The following is a 6,000-nucleotide window of genomic DNA, read 5'->3' as shown; positions in this document are numbered from 1 at the left end:
TGTGCTACTTTTGTCAATTTTTTCTCCTAAAAAACGTGTCCCAGGTGGTTCCTACCATACATCTGAACAAATATACAGTAAATCTCTGGGCTTTAGAAATGGACAGGCTGAAGGTCACAGTTAAACACAACCTAATTTCATTCAGCATTCAGTCTAGTGGAAGTAGGCAGGAAGAAGAAATTTCATTTGGCAAGGGGAGGCAGCTGATTTTAAATGCATCATTTTGGTCCTTTGGAAATTCCTAAACAGGATTTAAAGGATTAAGTGTGAGGTCTGATATGCTGGCATTAAAGGGCAGAGGTCTTTTTTTTTTTTTAGTTTTTTTGACATCCATGATTCCCTGCCATACTCCACTAATCTGTGCAGACTGTAACCCACTCAGCCTATCCATAAAATAATTAAAAAATAAACAAATACATAAATAAATGAAGGCATGGTTCGATATTTCAGAAATACACATTCGGAAGTGTTGTTGTCGTTAACAATTTGTAAAGATTACAAGATTAAAACAGTTTGTTTTGGGTTGTTTTACAACCAAATTCACAAAAAAAAAGAAAATCATTAAAAGAAAGGCTATGGTCAATATTCATAATTCATATAAGTCATACAAGTTTGATTGTGTGAATCGTTACATGTCGAATTTAAAATGAAACAAGATACAAAATCTAATTACCCACTCGAAAACAAAAGAAATCAAAGCAAAAATAAATAAATAAATAAATACAGTTGTTTGGCAGCATCACAGGTATATAGAATTTTTTTGACTATTAAAAGGAATATAATCAAAAGCCTCAAATTTGTGATTATGTCATTAAGCATGTTGTCTGTGGTCTACATTACATTTTTGATAACTGACAAAAAAAAAAAAAAAGAATCACCTTCGAGTGCAATACAGGCTTGGGTAGAGTGTTGACTGCATGTCATCCTTACTTTCCCAGGTTCGTTCCATCATTTATGGTGGCATTAGAGAGAGCATAGTTCCATTTACATCAGATTACAACAAAGCTTAATGGCATCTAAAAGCTTTCAGCTGCTAATGCTGTGAGTGCATTTGTTGTTGTTGTTGTTGTTTTTTTTGTTTTTTTTTGCCTTTCCCATGAAAGTTCAGGATAGATCTGCAAAGCACCTAGTAACTCGAGCGCTTTGCTTAGCCTGCAGCGGCTTCTGTAGACCTATAGATCTCTCCGTGTCTCATTCGTTTCTCTTCAGACCAGCATGGTGTCACTTCTAATGATTTTCATTTCTTACTTACGGTTTTAAAAAAGTCGTTATCTATCCGGGTTCGTTTGGCAGTTTCTGTAGCTATCGACTCTCCCGCGTCATCTCTGTCACGATTTTATAAAGTCCGCTCTTAAAGGACAACGTTGACATGACACCCCCCCACCCAACCCCCCTCCCACACCCCGCACTGCAGTAGTAACTGTGAGATCAGTCTAGATCGCGTGCTCCCTGTCGTATTACAAAAGAAGAGTAGAGAAAGAAAGAGAGTCCACATCGTATCCAGTAGCTTGGTCTTTACAGTGGATTGTCGCTTGAACAAAAAGGCTTATGGGAAGCCTGCACCCTGTCAAAGTACAGACTTTAGACGCTCCTTCACGTTCGCTCCTTCACGTTCAGTTTGATTTTCCGTTTTCTCCGCTTTCCGGTTTCCTTTCGACACAGTTAGACATTGTAGCTGTCAGATGGCGGAGAAGAAATTGAAATGAGTTCGTTAAATGTGGCATTTTGAAGAGGCCGTGATGAGCTGTATAATCCGTCCGGTACATATTTTCTAGAATGAGCAGCCATTAAAACAGACAATGATTTTTTTTTGTTTGTTTGTTTGTTTGATTTCGTAGTGTTTCCTTTTTTTTTTTGTAGACTTTTTAATTTTTTCATTACAAGTTCAAGTATTTTTTTTTCTCATAAAAAAAGGAAAGAAATAAAAAAAAAATTGGCAAATCTACTCTTTGAATCTACGTTACATCTAAACTACTGTCTGGTGTAAATAAACCACCACCAGAACAAAATGGTTTCAGCCTCAGTTTGATTATTATCCTTCTCTCTCTCTTTCTCTCTGTCTCTCTCTCTTTTTTTTAAACTTGTTTTCTCTTTATAATGAATACTTAATGGATACTGACTTATTAATTGTTTTCAACTACTACTATCTATAATTGCAATGTTTGCAGCTAAGATAAGAGCCATATATATATATAGAATGAGTCTATTTATATATATTTATATATTTATATTCTTTTAAAAAGCATGTAGTCCTTTGGTCCCTATTTTCTAAGGAATGATGCATGTAAATATTCCTGGAGTCCCGTTTTTTTTTTTCTCTTCTATTTCTCCAGAGCATTCCCTGGCACAAACTACAACACCTGTATAGGCACGAAAACCAAAATGGCAGCAGGCTGGTGTGTGTGTGTGTGTATGTGTGTGTGTGTAAGTGTATGTAAATATGTGTGTGCGCGCATTCCTATGAATTTACAAATAGAGATATTAGTTTTAACCAGTATCCAAAATATGAAGTTTCTGCAGTGCATTTATGCATCAGCCTAAGTGCAAAGGGTTTGTGTCTGTTAATTTGTGTAGATCTGCGTATGTGTGTGAGAGATAGATAGATAGATAGATAGATAGATAGATAGATAGATAGATAGATAGATAGATAGATAGATAGATAGATAGATAGATAGATAGATAGATAGATAGATAGATAGATAGATAGATATGTTTGCGATTGACTGCATGTGATCTTATAACTGTGTATGCATGCTTTGAGCATAATGTATCTATAAATATTTCTCCATCTTGTCTAAAAAACAGCAGCAAAAAAGTTGGTCTCTGCAAAATCGGCTTCCACAGGTGTGCGATGCCAAAGCGAGGAAATAAAAAAAGGAAATATTTAGCCGAGAAAAAAAAAAAGAAAAAAAAATCCCTCTTTATTTCTTCAGTCAGCTAGTCTCATATCTCTCAGCAATTTTCTCACAGAATCAAGGGACCACTCGTCTTTCGTGTGGCAGAACGGAGAAGAAGTCTTTTTTTTTTTTGTACTTATACTGCACTTGTGAAAATAAGGTGTTGTCATCCTTCATCCTGCAAGAAAGAAAACAAAATAGAAAAAAGAAAGGGGTGGGGGAGAAGAGGAGGAAAGAAGAAAAAAAAAAGCGTGAACTATTTAGTGGTATAAACAGATATTTAAGTGCAATTCTGACAGCGCTATATACACACCGACATCTACAGCCAACACTTAGAAACACACTCACGACACAACAAAGTGAAAGACATCAGATTATAAAGTAGAGACGTATATTTGAGGTTAGATAAACCCCGAGCGCAGACGGACAAGCGTCAATAAAATGAGGGAAAAAGACACTTGGTACGGTAGCTGTTTTTTGACACATCGTAAAAAATGACAGCGCTGTGAATCCGTCTCTGTCTGTAGCACCAGTTAATCTATCATTAGCTAAAAGTAATGAAACAGACAGCGGGACAAGTGGGAGAGACACACAGCCAAACAGATAAACACAACGTGAAGACAGTGTGATGAGAGATGACTGGAGTGTAATTACACAAACAGATTATAGACGGATGGCTTCCTAGCCAAAGCAGTGCAATGGAATTTTACAAAGTTTTTATAAAAAATAAGTTTTTAATTCCTTATTGCTAATTTTCTTCACGTTGCTGTTCCAGAAATAGAACAACTATATATATATATATATATATAGTAAAGTCGAACTTGGACTTTGATTGTGCAGAATTACATAACACAGTTATGAAAGCATAGAGACGTCCTTTCTTCCTCTATATAATCCCCTGCTACACTAATGCACTTAACCCAGTGTTTCATTAGTGCTTGGTGCTTGGATACCATCAAGGTAAAAGAAATTCTTATCAAGCCATGATCGGACTGCCCGTTTGAAACAGCCTTTATATGTCAATCAATTTTATGCCAATTTTATAAACGAATTGCATCACAAGTCCCAGTTTATCATCCACTTTTCTTTAAAACCTTTCAACTAGGTCTTTTTGTTGTTCATTTGTTGTTTTTTTGTTTGTTTCTTAGTTTTTCTGGATAGGTAGCGCAAAGTTTGTGATCAGTTTTTTTTCCCAATGGTTACTGCAAACGTCCATTTACTGTACAACATGTGCAGCCGAAATCTGCGAATAGACATATTATTATCTGAAACCAGATGCTTGTTCACCTTCAGGCAGTTTTTCTTATCTAAACATAGCAAAATGCTATTTTGCTATGTTTAGATAATTTGTTTAAGCCACAATTATTTACCTCTGTAATTACGTAGGACAAGGTATGGGTCAAAATAGTATGGACAAAAATGACTGTCTAAATGGCTTTAACTGTATGAAAGATAGGAGTGGTACTAGAGCTGTCCTGATTCAGGAAGATGTGCATGGCAGAAATCATCCTGTTAGCTTCTTCTCTAACAAGTTTAATTCTGATCAGATGAGCTACTGTAGCTTTTCAGCATTTTGAGCTTTGTTTGTCCTAGCTCTGATCCTGTTAGTGTTTTGACAGATCAGAACCCCCCAGAGTTACTTGTTCGTAATACAGTATATCCAATGTACAGTATATATCTCTGCTGGTGGCATGGGTGTGTCCTTTCCTCCATTTCCAGGCCCAGCCCACTTATGTCACCTTCATGCATCATGTTTTTCAAAAAAAGGTCACTTCTTCTTTACACGCACTGCTCCAGCACCTTGTTCATGACTGGGTGAATGTGGGACCAGAAGCATATATAAGCAATGTACATCTACATCGTTGGCGATGGGAATCATTGCATTGTTACAGTGACTTGCAAAAGTATTCATACCTCTTGAACTTTTCCACATTTTGTCATGTTGCAACCACGAATGCAAAAGAGTTTTTTTTTATTAGGATTTTATGTGATAGACCAACACAAAGTGGCAGAAAATTGTGAAGTGAAAGGAAAATGATAAGTGGTCTTTAAAAATCTGAAAAGTGTGGCACGCATTTGTCTTCAGCACCCTTTACTCTGAAACCCCTAATTAAATCCAGTAGATTGCCTTCAGAAGTCACCCAATTAGTAAATAGCGTTCACCTGTGTGTCATTTAATCTCAGTATAAATAAAGCTGTTCTGGAAAGCCCTCAGAGGTTTGTTAGAAAACATTAGTGAACATACAGCATCATGAAGGCCAAAGAGCACACCAGACAGACCAGGGATAAGGTTGTGGAGAAGCAAGGGTTAGATTTAAAAAAAAAAAATCCCAAGCTTTCAACATCTCATAAATCACTGTTCAATCCATCATCCAAAAATTGTTAGAGTATGGCACAACTGAAAACCTACCAAGACCACCTAAACTGATGGTAACTCTGAAGGAGCTGCACAGATCCACAGCTCAGGTGGGAGAATCTGTCTACAGGACAATTATTAGTCAAGCACTCCACAAATCTGGACTTTATGGAAGAGTGGCAAAAAAAAAAAAACATTGTCCTGTTTGTCATTTTGCAACAAGCCATGTGGGGAACACAGCAAACATGTGGAAGAAGGTGCTATGGTCAAATGAAACCTTTGGGCCTAAATGCAAAATGTGTGTATGTGTGGTGGTAAACTAACATGTGTGTATGTGTGGTGGTAAACTAACATGTGTGTATGTGTGGTGGTAAACTAACATGTGTGTATGTGTGGCAGCATCATACGGTATATTGGGGATGCTTTTCGTCAGCAGAAACAGCAGGAAGGCTGGCAATCTTAGAAGAAAACCTGTTCAATTTTAAAAGAAAATAGAGGGTCACCCTTCAGCAGGACAACGACCCTAAACATAAAAGTTTAGATGAAAGCATATTTATGTGTTAGAATACAGTAAATACAGTCCAGACCTAAATCCAATTGAGAATCTGTAGCAAGACTTAAAAATTGCTGTTCACACAAGCTCTCCATCCGAGCCGACAGAGCTTGAGCTATTTTGCAATAGCAAAAGATACACTTTCTAGTAAAATACCCCAGATCACCTGCAGTTGTAACTGCAGCAAAAGATGG

General features: G+C 36.9%; 1 protein-coding gene across 5 annotated transcripts in view; it reads right to left on the bottom strand.

The window, feature by feature from the left end:
* Positions 1-3,038: 3,038 nt before the first annotated feature.
* Positions 3,039-6,000, bottom strand: part of celf6 (CUGBP Elav-like family member 6) — a 182,795-nt gene continuing 179,833 nt past the window's right edge. For all 5 annotated transcript variants that reach the window (XM_053500308.1, XM_053500309.1, XM_053500312.1 and 2 more), the window contains exon 14: positions 3,039-3,075. The gene's annotated coding sequence lies outside the window, so the exon portion shown is untranslated. The remainder of the gene's footprint in view (positions 3,076-6,000) is intronic.

Source organism: Clarias gariepinus, chromosome 7 (assembly GCF_024256425.1).
Source record: "Clarias gariepinus isolate MV-2021 ecotype Netherlands chromosome 7, CGAR_prim_01v2, whole genome shotgun sequence".
NCBI lineage: Eukaryota > Metazoa > Chordata > Actinopteri > Siluriformes > Clariidae > Clarias > Clarias gariepinus.
The sequence above is the reverse complement of the archived record's forward strand: the minus strand, read 5'-3'. Positions and strand labels throughout refer to the sequence as shown.